Source organism: Lissotriton helveticus, chromosome 5_1 (genome assembly GCF_964261635.1).
Source record: "Lissotriton helveticus chromosome 5_1, aLisHel1.1, whole genome shotgun sequence".
Lineage (NCBI taxonomy): Eukaryota > Metazoa > Chordata > Amphibia > Caudata > Salamandridae > Lissotriton > Lissotriton helveticus.
Genome location: NC_136065.1, coordinates 992,669,679 through 992,682,780, shown reverse-complemented (window position 1 = coordinate 992,682,780; position 13,102 = coordinate 992,669,679).

The following is a 13,102-nucleotide window of genomic DNA, read 5'->3' as shown; positions in this document are numbered from 1 at the left end:
TTTTTTAAAAGTATAGTAAACTGTGTGGTGGCTCAAGCCTCCCCCACATGCCCTGGAGACCGCCACCTCCCTGGGGCAATAATCATGTAAATTTGGGGGTCTGTTAGGGACCCCCAAGCCCCGGGGACCACAACCTCCCCGGGGCTGTGCACTAGTTGGGAGAGGGGCCTCACGGCCCCCCTCCTGGAGTCCTCCATGGCCCTGGGTACTCCCACCCACCAGGGCCAGTTCCTGCAGTGTCCCGGGTTACCCACCCCCGGGACACTGCTGTTTGCAATGACAGGGCGGGAGCCTTGTGGCTCCCGCCCTGTCATTGCAAACTCTGGTTTGGATTTTGGAAGTGAGAGCAGTTTTACTGCTCTCGCTTCCAAAATCCATAGCAGATTGTTTTTCCACCACAGCGGGAGCTGCTTGTTAGCAGCTCCCCGTGTGGAAAAGCAATGCCGGCTCCCACAGGAGGCAGGGAGCCGGTGGGACCGGAAGGGCATTGGGGTTCCCCCCACAATCCCCATCGGATAGGGCCAGCCCCAGGGATGGGGTCCCCGGGGCTAGAAGTGGCCCTGGAGGGGGGCCACGCGGCCCCCGCCATAAAAAAATTATATATATGTGGCACACTCTGCCCCCTTCCCGTTTAGATTTTTTTTTTAAATAGGGGTCAGGTCCTGGGGGATGGGGTCCCTAGGGTCACACAGACCCCTTCTAAAAAATAAAATTACAAAAAAGACCGGCATTGTGCCGGAGGCCCCGTCTACTCCCAGCAACACTCTGCAAATGCGCCCTGTGGCACGTTTTAAGTTGGGGAATTAATTTTCCTTCAATACTGGGGGTCCCTGGGGGCCAACTAGCCAACCAGGTACCTCCAGTATGCGCCACAGGGCTGCCTTGCAGAGAGGTGGTCTGAGGCCACACCCTTTTTACACCTCTCTGCAACGCAGCTCTGTGGCGCTTACTGGAAGTACCTGGTGGGCTAGTTGGACCACAGGGACCCTCAGGACTCAATGGGATTTAATCCTCCAATTTGCAACGCACCAGGGGGTGCGTTTGCACAATGGTGCAGGGAGGGGACGTGGCCTTATTTGACAAGTGTGCAAACGCACCCTGTGGTGCATTTTAAGTTGGAGGATTAAGTCCCCTTCAATCCTAAGGGTCCTTGGGGGCCAATTAGCCCACCAGGTACCTCCAGTAAGTGCCAAGGGGCTGTATTGCAGAGTGGTGGTTCAAGGCCACGCCCCTTTTTTACACCACTCTGCAACACAGCTCTGTGGTGCTTACTGGAGGTAGCTGGTGGGCTAGTTGGCCCTAAGGGACCCTCAGGATTCAAGGAGACTTAATCACCCAACTTAAAATGGGCCACAGGCCGCGTTTGCACACTTGTCACATCAGGCTCCGCCCCCTCCCTGCACCACAGTGCAAATGCGCCCTATGGTGCCTTTTAAGGTGGGGGATTAACTCCCTTTCAATCCTGAGGGTCCCTGGGGGCCAACTAGTCCATCAGGTAACTCTTGTAAACGTCACAGGGCTGCGTTGCAGAGATTTGCTCTGAGGCCATGCCCCTTTTTACACCGCTCTGCAAACACGGCTTCTGGTGCACTGCTGGTGGGGCGATGAGGTCCTCTTGTGTCCTGAGGACCTCAAGACACAAGAGGACTTCATCCTCTGAGAAGCAGTGCACCAGAAGCCGCGTTTGCAGCGTGGTGTAAAAAGGGGCGTAGCCTTAGAACACCTCTCTGAAACACAGGTCTGTGGCGCTAACTGGATGTACCTGGTGGGCTTCTTGGCCACCAGGGACCTTCAGGATTCAAGGGGACTTCATAGGTATGTCATAGTTAGAAATTAGCATTTAAAAAAACATTGAAATTCACTGAAAAAAAACATAGGTTTCAGGTACGTCATAGTTAGAAATTAGCATTTAAAAAACCTTAGAAATTCACTGAAAAAACCATAGGTTTCAGGGACGTTATACTTAGCTGGACATTTCACTCTTACAAAACCATAGAAATTCCACCGTTATAGTTAGTTCAGCTAACTATAACTCGCGCACCCACAATGCGCTGCTCATGGCGTCACATATTACGTCATTCACTGAAAAAAAAAAAGGTTAAAGGAACGTTATATATAGGCTCAGGTTTCAGGTACAATACCAGTGAAGTTCAGTTAGATAGCTGAGCTAACTATACCTCACGCCCCCGCAATGCATTGCTTATAACCTTACATATTACTTCACTCATGATGTCGTCAGTGACATCAGAGGTGGTGGTCCCTGAGGGTGTGGGGTGGCCCGCACAGCCCCCCGATTTTTTTAAATTAATGACTCAGGGAGGTGGCAACTAACAGTGAGGGGTTCATGTGACCCCCATTAATGTATAATAAAGCCCAGGGGGGGTGTTGGTCCCTGAAAGGGCTAGGGAGGGTCTGAGAGGACCCCATTTAAAAAGACATAAGACACAGGCCTCCCCTGTGTTTCTAATTAAAGAAGCCTGATGGATTTGGTGGCCCCTAGGGCATAATAAGTCCAAGAAGGGAGAGGCCTTTTCGTCCCCCTCCTTTTTTTCCAAATGCCCTCGGGACCTGGACCACATGGGAGCCGATAATGACTGAAGCCCGCTCTTCAGTTTTTAAAAAAATGTAGCTGGATCTGTGCATCCCACTGCAAATTTTGGAAAAAAAATGTTTTTGGAGTCTTGGGTGTCCCTGTGCAAACTGCCCCACTCCCCCTCAAGTGGACTAGGGGGTCAGGGAATTTCAACCCTGCCCCATTTTATTTTTTTCACAGTTTCGGTGGGACTCAGCACAACTGAGTCCCAAGATGGCTGCCAACAATTCCTGATTGAAGTGTTAGCAGTCAATCAAATTTCAGTAGCATTTCAGTAGGCTGTTGGAATCCCAGATATCTCTATTTTTAACTCCAAATATCTGTGAAACTGCTGAATGGATTTACACCAAATTACAAAAAGTATATGTTAGAAATAGGGGTCTTTAGTTGGCAGTGGTAGGTACCTTTGTCCAAATAGGGACCCTTGCTTCTAGGATGGGTGAGGGGGATACACACTTTAGAAAATCCCTGCTCACCCCGTGGGTAGCTTGGTACGACAGACAGACCTAACCCAAAGGCAATGTGTAAAGTATTAGTGCTCAAACACACAGTACTACCATGATAACACCACAAATGAACACCATACCAGTTTACAAAAGTATCTCTATCTAAACTGAACAAGACCAAAACAACACACATCCAACATATATGTAATAAGAATATGACTTTTCTAAGGTTTCAAGTAAACGGGTCCATAGAAAACTATGGGTGCATGTTTCTACATAAAGTACTTGTAGATGCATCAAAATTCACAAGTCCAAACAGCCACAGAGAAGCGAAACATCGAGAAACAAAGAAATGCATCAGTTCCTGAGTACTTGGGGAGGCGATGCACCAGTTCTGCTGCACGCAGGAGAAGTGATCCATCAAATCCAGACTGTAGGAGGAAGTGATGCATCTGCTCCAAGACAGTTCTGATCTGCGGGTGATGCATCGGGAAAACTTGCTGCACAGGTGCAATGTGTGGAAATCTGGGATGCATCGGTGACAAGTGGCGCTACGTCAATTTCTTCAGCCACAATGTGTTGGTTCTTGTAGCCGCGACAGGCGCTGCGCCATTTTGGCAGTGGTGTGGCGATGCAAGTGCTTTGTCGGGAAACACAACCGCAAGAAGAGCGATGCATCGATTTCTTCAGCTTTTCAGGTTTTTTTCTGTACCCAACAGCAGGAACAACTTCCAGAAGCCCAGAAGTGTGTACTTGGGTGAACGTATGACATTGTTCTTATCTTATCTTATCTTAGGTGAGATTTGTAAAGCGCACTGACGCCGAAGCTTCCTGGCGCTGATAGACAGAGTGAGTGAGGGGGGAGCGTGAGTAGCAGAGATCTAGCTAAGAGGGGGGAAAAGGTGAGTTTTTAGCAGTTTTCTAAAATTCAGAAGGGAAGAAGAGGATTTGATTGAAAGAGGAAGGAGATTCCAGAGCACGGAAGCTAGGTAGGAAAAATGGCGACCGCCGAATTTCTTAGTTTTGCTCTTAGGAGTGACCAGCAGATGACGATAGGCTGAGTGGAGGTTACGTATTGGACAGTGAGGGCAGATGAGGGATTTGAGGAACGCGGGGCCAGAGCAGCGGAGGGCTTTGAAAGTGAGGCAGGCCACCTTGAAAGCTGCCCTTTGGTCTATTGGAAGCCAATGAAGGCTGTGGAGCAGAGGTTTGGCCGATTGCCATCTGGGGATTCCATGAATTAGGCGAGCCGCCTGATTCTGGACAACTTGGAGGCGATGTAACAGATATTGTGGGAGACCGTAGTAAATGGAGTTGGAGAAATCCAAACAATAGAGTACAAGTGAGATGACGGTTTGGGTAAGTGCCGCAGGGGGGAGAAGAAGGCGGACTTTGCGGATCCTCCTAAGTTGGTACATGCAGGATGAGACCACCGCTCCAACTTGGGTTTTGAGGGAGAGTTCGGCGTCAATGATTACCACCAAACTCTTTACTGTTTTTGCCGGGACGGGGGAAGAACCGAGCTCCGGAGGCCAGAACTGCGGGCCCCAGTGGACGTGACTGAGTCCAGGGAGAAGGAGCTCAGTTTTACCGGGGTTCAACTTAAATTGGTTCTGGTTCATCCAGAGTTGGATGTGATTCATGGCAGCGTGGAATGTGTTGATGGCATGTGGTGAATTGAGTGAGAGAATAATTTGTAAATCGTCAGCGTAATTGTAGACGATGATATCCCATTTCAGAAGAGATTGAATGAGTGGCCGAAGGTATAGATTAAATAAAAGCGGGTACAGCATTCTGTCCATCAATTGTTCTTTTTGCATTTATCACCGCGAGTGAGACGGGTGTGCCCAGATGTGGGTCCCATGCTCTACATGCCACTGGATTCAAGCTATACTGGCTGTTGAGAGGTGAATCCCCGAAACCGGTCCTAGGATGCTTGTTTCCAGTCCAGGAGGGCCTGGTCTGGCAGTTCGGGCTGGACTGTTCCCATTGCGCGCAGGGTCAAGGCTGATTTGCATATGGCTGGGTTCAAACTGGAATGGCATGAGGAGCAAACAAATTATGGATTTAGGCCCAGATCTCTGTACTGGGGTGAATGTACGACATTGTTCTTTTTGTACCAGAACTGGAACAGGCACCTCCTGGTAGGAAATTTCAGTGGAGCTGGGGGTGATGTCTTTGTGTCCCTGAGACTACAGAACAGGAGGCCAGCACACACAGGCCCTCGGAGATTCTTCTTCAAGCAGGTTCACAGCAAAGTTCCAGTCTTTGTCCTTTACTTTGCAGAAACAGCAATTGCAGGCCAACCCCACATAGCACGCAGCAAAGGGGCAGTACTCCTCCTCACAGCTCTTCAGCTCTTCTCCTTGGGAAAGGTTCCTCCTGAGTTCAGAAGGGATCTAAAGTTCTGGGGTTTACGGTCCACTACTTATATCTCATTTTATCTTTGTTCTCTTTGTGCAACTGTCTCTGAGCCTAGTCTAACCCGTTCTGTCCTTACTGCTGCAGCATGTCCACAGGGGGTGGAGAAAGCATTGTGCAAGTTGGACAAGCACATAGGAATCTCCTCCCATAAATGTAGCCAAGCCCCATTCAGATCAGCTCTGATTTATCTAGGAATCGACAGGCATACCTCAACCCCTGAGTGACTGTCTGCAGTGAATGCACATCCCCAGCCCCTGTCACTCCAAAATCAGAAAGTCAATCCACAAACAGGCAGAGGCACACAGAATAGTTAAACATGAAAATGCCTACTTTTTAAAAGTGGCATTTTCAAACACACAATTTAAAAACCATCTTTACTAAAAGATGTGTTATTACATTCTGAGTTCAAAGAGCCTAAACTTTATTTCTCTATCTTGCCTCAATAGGAAGTTATAATTGTAAGATGTTACAAAGTATTTCCCATTCTATCCTGCGGGGCAGGTAGCATTTGAAGAGGGGTACCTTACATTTAAAAAAGGGAAGGTTAGGGCATGGCAAGTGGGTAAACTTGCCAGGTTGACATGGCAGTTAAAAACTGCACAGAGACACTGCAGTGGCAGGTCTGAGATACCTTTTCAGGGCTACTCATGTGGGTGGCACAATCAGTGCTGCAGGCACATTTGTAGCATTTGATTTACAGGCCATGGCACACTCGGTTTACTTTACTAGGGACTTACCAGTAAATCAAATATTGCAAACAGGGAGAACCAATTGTAAACACAATTTACGCAGGGAGCACTTGCACTTGGACCCTGATCAGCAGTGGCAAAGTGGCTAAAGTATCTAAACCAGCAAAACTAAATCCAGCACATCATCAACAAATACAGGAGTTAGAGGCAAAAAGTCTGGGGAAACCACGGCAAAGATGCCACGTCTAACAGAACATTTTCTGGACCAACGTCTACCTTTCTGCTAAATTTGGTGTAATTCCGTTCAGCAATTTGAGCTGTTTTCATGTCTAAAAACTGAAAAATACCCATAGACTTAACATGGGGAAAATTTCTTTTGGGAACCAAAAAGGGGAAGTTTTGTGAACTGCGAGAATTTGGCCTGGTATATGATGTCCACTAATTAAAGTGAGCACCTTGCACCAGTCCAAACAACCCCTATGGGGATTTAAGAGGTCAAAGATAACCTTAGAGAGCTATCCAAGCGGTAGCTGTGGAGAGCAGCCTTTAGTCTGTCTTGAAGTAATGTTAAGCAGCTTATTTTACCAGAATGCAATCTTATTGTATTGGTCAAATGAAATGAGAACCACACAGTAGTTATAAGAATATATATTTATTATTATAACACCTTAAATACCTCTCAGTATCTGCTACACCAAGATAAACACAAAGCACACAATACTATAGCACAGGAACAATCGTAAATAGTACTAATACACAGTGGGCTCCCGGGGGGAGACCAAACCATATGCTAAAATAGTGGTTTAATTACCACGACTCGAGTCAAGACAATGTTTAGATTGTGTAGAATTGGTGGGACCCCAAGGAACCACTCAAGATGAGTAAGTAGGGACCCCGTGGAGGAAGGGTTCAGTGTGAGGACACGACTGCGTGCTACTTTCAATTCAATGGGAGAGTCGCAGTTGCAATTTTAAAGTTAAAGGACCTTTCCCAGAGGATTACGAGGAAACCCTATGGAACATAGAAGGTTGGAGTGCCCGTGGACATCGAAGTATCAGAGTTACATATCCCAGGGAAGCCGGGTACATAGGTCTGAAGTGGCGTCGGAAACCACTGTTGTTCTCAATGGGAGTCTTCAAGGAAATGCCACTGCTGGAAAGAAGAAAAGTGTCTGGTGGAATCCGCTGGTGGATTCTTGATGGAAGGAACCTGAAAGCAGAGTGGACAGAGTCTGGACCAGGGGCTCAGTAGACAAATGCCCACTTATGTTGGGTGCTTCAGGTATAAAGAAGGAGACATTGACTTTACAGCTACAGGGACCAGGAGATGTCGAGGACAACCAGGAGCCAAATACGAGCTGTCTCATGAAGGATGTCGAGTTCTGAGACGTCGGAGTCCGACGGGAGCACCAACAAACCTTGGCAACGGCAACCCACGAAGAAGGTCAACAAAGGTTACGGTCTGGCACAGCAAGGACCAGAGGACTCACCACAGCAAGGGGAGTCAGGGCAGGCCTGGAGCAACCAAGCAACCAGGGGAGCCCAAGAAAATCAAGATTGTCCCTCAAATGGACCTACAGGTCGAAGGCACACGAGTTGCAAGGGGACCTCCAGCAGTTTCACCATACAACAGCTTGCAGGGCACAGAGTGTGAGGAGGACAAATTCCTTGGTACAAAATGTGCATAGAGGTTGGGGCTATGAACAGCCAAATAAACAAAGTTCGGCGATGGCAACAAGCATATGCAATTGCAAAAGTATGCGGCGCGCTGGGTTTCGGGTTATGAGGTCCCCACAAGAGATACTGGCCTTAAACTTAGTAAGAGAGAAGCACAACCTCACGGAACATAGGAACCCACCCCCTGGGTTGCTGGAGCCTTTGAAGTCCGCTGGCACTCAGGATCAGCAGGCCGGTCACTTGTGTTACAGTGTCTGCGAATGTAGGCGAGTGACTTCTTCACCCCAACGGAGATGCTTAAGTTGTCTTTGTGCTCCACAGGGCCTGCACAGATCATTATGGTGCACAGGCACAAGCGATGCTTTGGAACGAGAGGGGGACAAAGTCAGGCCCAGTCGAAGTCCAGCGAAGCCCAGTGTCCAGACTGTTGAATGTCAGTGCTTTCTTGGTCAGAATCTTGTCCTTATTGAATCTAGGGTCCTACAGCCAGGTAAGCCCTTTTGTACCCACAGGAGATGGTTGGACAGATTCAGGGGACCCTCCTAGGGGAGGGTTAGGGCGAGGTGGTGGTTACACCGATGTCCTTTGTCCAGTTTCATGCCAGAGCAGGAGCCAATAGCTCCCACAACTGGTTTGAGCTGGACTATGCACAGGGACACCAAATGTGACCCTCGTGCACACTTTCAGGCACTTTTGAAGTGCACCTACCTAATTCTAATACACTAAATCCTGTCTTGGAGGTGGTCACGCCTCCCTGTGACAGGATGCCTATTGTGCTGCCTTCCTCTGCTGGAGCTTGGCTCAACAGCAGGAGGGCAGAAACGTGTCTCTGGTTGGCAGCCTCCATTTTGTGCTGTGCCGGTCAAGAAGGCTGGTACCGGAAACACCAGAGACCCACAAAGCTTGCTTCTGAGAGGTGGGATCATATCTTCCACACCGGTTACCGGTGCGGAGATATGATTCCAAGGTGTTTGATACCAAACACGACATGTTTTGTTTCAGCCGTTTTTGAGACAGCATTTACCACAAGAATATAATGCACCTCTACCTATACGTCTGGCTGTGTCACAGACAACCCGGGAGAATGGTGTCTGAAGTCTGCAAAAGGGCTCGGCTCATGCCGGAGCACCCTCTCACGTAAAACCCAGCATCCTGCCTAGAGGATTGTTAAGGCCTGCTATAGGGGTGACTTATAGGTTTTAAGTGTAGTGACTATAGATATAATAAACCTATATCTATCATATGTGGTGCATGCACCAGCTTACACAGGTTGCAATGACAGGCCAGTAGTTTCATTTTGCATGGTCTCCCCTGGGTGGCATAATACATACTTCAGCCCAGGGGAGGCCTCTGTGGTACTTATGCCCTGGGTACATGAGGAGGAGGCGGAGCCAGCTCTCATCATGGCCGCATGGAGCTGATGCTCCATTGCAATTCCTCTCTCCAGCCTCCTTTACAGCATTCCACTGCCCGTAACCAAGACTCTGCAACTGGAAAGCAGGTGGCTCACCTGGAGACCTGGAGACCTATTTCATTGTCCTCCGATCGTGTCTTCTGATCGAGCTTCGCCGAAATATCTGCAGCCTGGAGAGCAGCTGGAACAAGATGCCGACACGGCTGTTTATCCAACGGGATTCCATTAACTGCATTGACCTGGGGAGACTGCATTGTATGCGGCGACTAAGGTAGCAATTTCCCTATCTCAACAGCGGCTGCTAGAGAGCCGGAGCAATCGATCTCACGGGGAGGTGCGTAAGATGGCGACCGCAACAAGCAAGCGAAGTCCAGCTGACAGAGAAGGGGATCGCTGCAGCTTTTAGGTAGTAAATCTAAATCCAAAAAAGAGATTGTTTGTTCATTAAGCAAGTGGCTAGGTTATGGTGATTTATAGGTCCGATACTGTGTATCAAAAATTATTGGAATTGTATGTCACCTTTTTTGATTTCTCTTTCACCTTCTTCTTTAATCACTTCACATTTTCTTGGCACCCTTTGCTATGCGGCACGCTCTATTCGGGGCAATGTATGCAATGTATATTTTGTACTGATTTATAAATTGAGTCTTGAATTTTATATTCTTGGTTTTGAGAGTTAGACAATAGATTAAAATATTGTAGTGTCTCTGGAAATGGATGCTGTTGCCTTATTTTTGTTGTCTATCATAAATTGAGTGGAGCTGATCAATGTGTACATGCTCCTTTTACTCGTGAATCTTGATTGATTAATTCAATTTGATTGAAAATATAGAGGTCTCGGACCATTGTTGTCTAATATTGATTGATACCCAGGTCCAGTACCTTATGGGTTACCCCATTACTTTAATGGGCGTTCTGTACATAAACATACTAACAAAGGGGATTAAGATTGGCCCATCTCACAATGTCTGCTGTGTTCATAAAAAGTAAGTATGGGCGAAATTTGCGAATTCGCTGTTTTTTTTGTTGCTTGTTCACGGGGCTTTTTGCGTGTTTGCGGGGCTTTTTGAGTGTTCCCGGGATTTTTTCAGCGCGGCTACCGCGAGGTTACCCATGCGGTCGTACATGGGCTAGTTGCATGCTCACGTGGTGCAATTGGGTGTTCGCATCCGTTTTTGCGTGCTCACGGACAAAAAGTCTCGCGACGAAGCAAAAAAATCAGCACGCTTGCGAATTGCAAATTTTTGACAAATTTGCACGATTCGCGGAACGCGAATTTGTTGAAAATTCGCAAATTCCGCGAGCGGAATGGATTTTACGCCCATGCTTAATAAAAAGCATGTGTATTTTACCCTGTCTTTAATCCCATCTGGATGTAAAGAATTACATTTTTTGATCCAGTAGAATTCAGCAATGAGGCAAGATTTGTGTGGATCCATGTCGCAGCATTGTTGCACTACCTCCAATATAGTGAATTTGATTTGTGAAATCTGATGCTTGGCCTCAATCTAGTGTGTAGCTATGGTTGATTTCAAATTATTTAATCTAATGTTACTCTTTTGCTCTGTCATTCTTACTTTGATTTTCCTCTCAGTTTGTCCTACGCATATCTTGCCACAAGGACATTTAATTGCGTAGATGACGTTTTTGGTGTCACAGGTGCTGGAATGATGGAGCAATATTTTGTTGCCTTTCATTGGGTGCAAAAAAGTATTTCCAATATTTATGTTGTTGCAGTGGATGCAATTTTCACATCTAGACATTCCTTTATATGTTTTAATTGCTGTGTTCTTACAGTTCAATATTTCCTTAAGGTTTTTAGATCTTTGGAATGCGAATGTGATGCCATCGCTAAAAATACCTTGTAAATCAGGTTCTGTGGTAATTAACGGTCAATGATGATTAATGATGTTCTTGATTTTCTGTGCCATGGTTGAAAACTTCAACACACAAACAGTTTTCTTTTCTGTTGTTGATGTTTTAGACACCAATAGAGTTTCTCTTGACATTTGATTCACTCTGTTTATTGATTCAGCTAAGATATCTTGTGGATATCCTCGTGCACTATATTTCATCACTTGCTTGTCAATGGAAACAGGTAGATTCTTGGGATCTGAAACACTTCTCTTAAGTCTGGCAAATTGTGAGACTGGTAAGTGTTTCTTAAGAGCCTCTGGGTGAAAACTTTGGTATAGAAAACAAGTGTTTCTGTCCGTTTTCTTAGAGAACACCGTAGTACTTAATTTGTTGTCTTCTAGGGTGACTTGAACACCAAGGAAATGCTCTCTGGTGCTTTTCAATAGTATGTGTGAATTGGATTCTTTCATGGATAGTGTTCATGATTTCAATTTTCCTTAGGAGTTGCGCTTTGTCACCTTTCCATATGAGAAGTATATCGTCGATGTGTCTTTTGAAAACTATCACGTGATCTTTCCAATCTGAATTTTCTAGAATATTGTCTGTTTCGAACTTTGACATAAAAATATTGGTGTACGAGGGTGCCCCCCGAAGCCCATTGATGTACCGTTACATTGGCAGTAAAAATTCTCTTGCCATTGGAAATAACTATGAAAGAGTGCAAAATGCATTAGCTCTAGCAAAAAAACCTTATTGGCTTCTTCTTTTTCATCTTTTAACAAGCACCACTCTAGTGCTTCAAGTCCTTCATTGTGCGGAATAGATGTGTAAAGAGCTGTTACGTCCACCGTACATAGCCACCACTCCGTTGTAGCGTCTGTATTGATGTTCTTGAGAATGCTCAAGAAAGCTGTGGTATCCTTTATATATGTAGTACAGCTTTGCACCAAAGGTTGCAAGTACCAATCAATGTATTTCCCAACAGGTTCAGAGCTAGAGCCGCAGGCCGAGACTATGGGTTTGAACGGAGGTTTGTGTGGGTTTTTATGGACCTTCGGTAACATGTATAGCTTAGGTCTTCGTGGGAACTTGGTTTCTAAAAATGTATATGTTTTTTCATTGATCCATTTCATTTCTGATGCGTGATCGAGGATTTGTTTTAGTATCCTTTGATATTCTGATGTGGTATCATATTCCAATGGTAAATACATTTCTACGTTGCTTACATGCTCCTTCACGCTGTTTATGTAAAAATCAGTATCCATGACGATAAGGGCTCCTCCCTTATCTGCTCTTTGGAAGGTCAGGTTAGGATCATTGATAAGACTTTGTAGAGTACTCCATTATTGTTTGGAAAAATTAGTTTTTGTGGACTTAGAGAAATAAATTTTTTGAATGTCAGCCAAAACATTTCTCTCAAAAGCATTGATTGCTTTGTGTGACGTTGGTGCACAGAAGTTGCTTTTGGGATTGGATTATTTTATCAATGTTTCATCTCCCGTGTCGGAAGTGATTTGAGAATCCTTGAAAAAATGTTTCAGTTTCAATGATCTGAAGAATTTTAATAGAGCCACTTTAGTTTCCGGTAAATTGGATTTATAAGTCGGGACAAAGGAAGTTCCTTTATTTAACACTGATATTTGTGCTTTGGTCGGTATCTTGTGTGAAATATTCATGACTAAGTAACTTTTGTCATGCTTCTTGTGATCCTCATTTGTCTTTCTTCTTTGGTTTCTTTTGCCTCTCCTTGTTTTTTGGGTTGTGGCGCTACGTTGGCAGCTGGGCTTATGTCTAAAAAAGCTGTTTTCTTTGCCCTGCTTGTTTGAAATTGTTTGGAATTGTTTGTCTGATACGCCGGATTTGCCAGCGATCGGTGTAGCTACGCTTTCTTGAGAAGAACTGTTCGTGGATTTTGGTTGCTGCCATTTCTTTTGGTTATAAATCTTTGCCCAAGTGTAAACTTCTTCCAGTTTGTAACCAATAGTATCTCGGCGATACTTCCT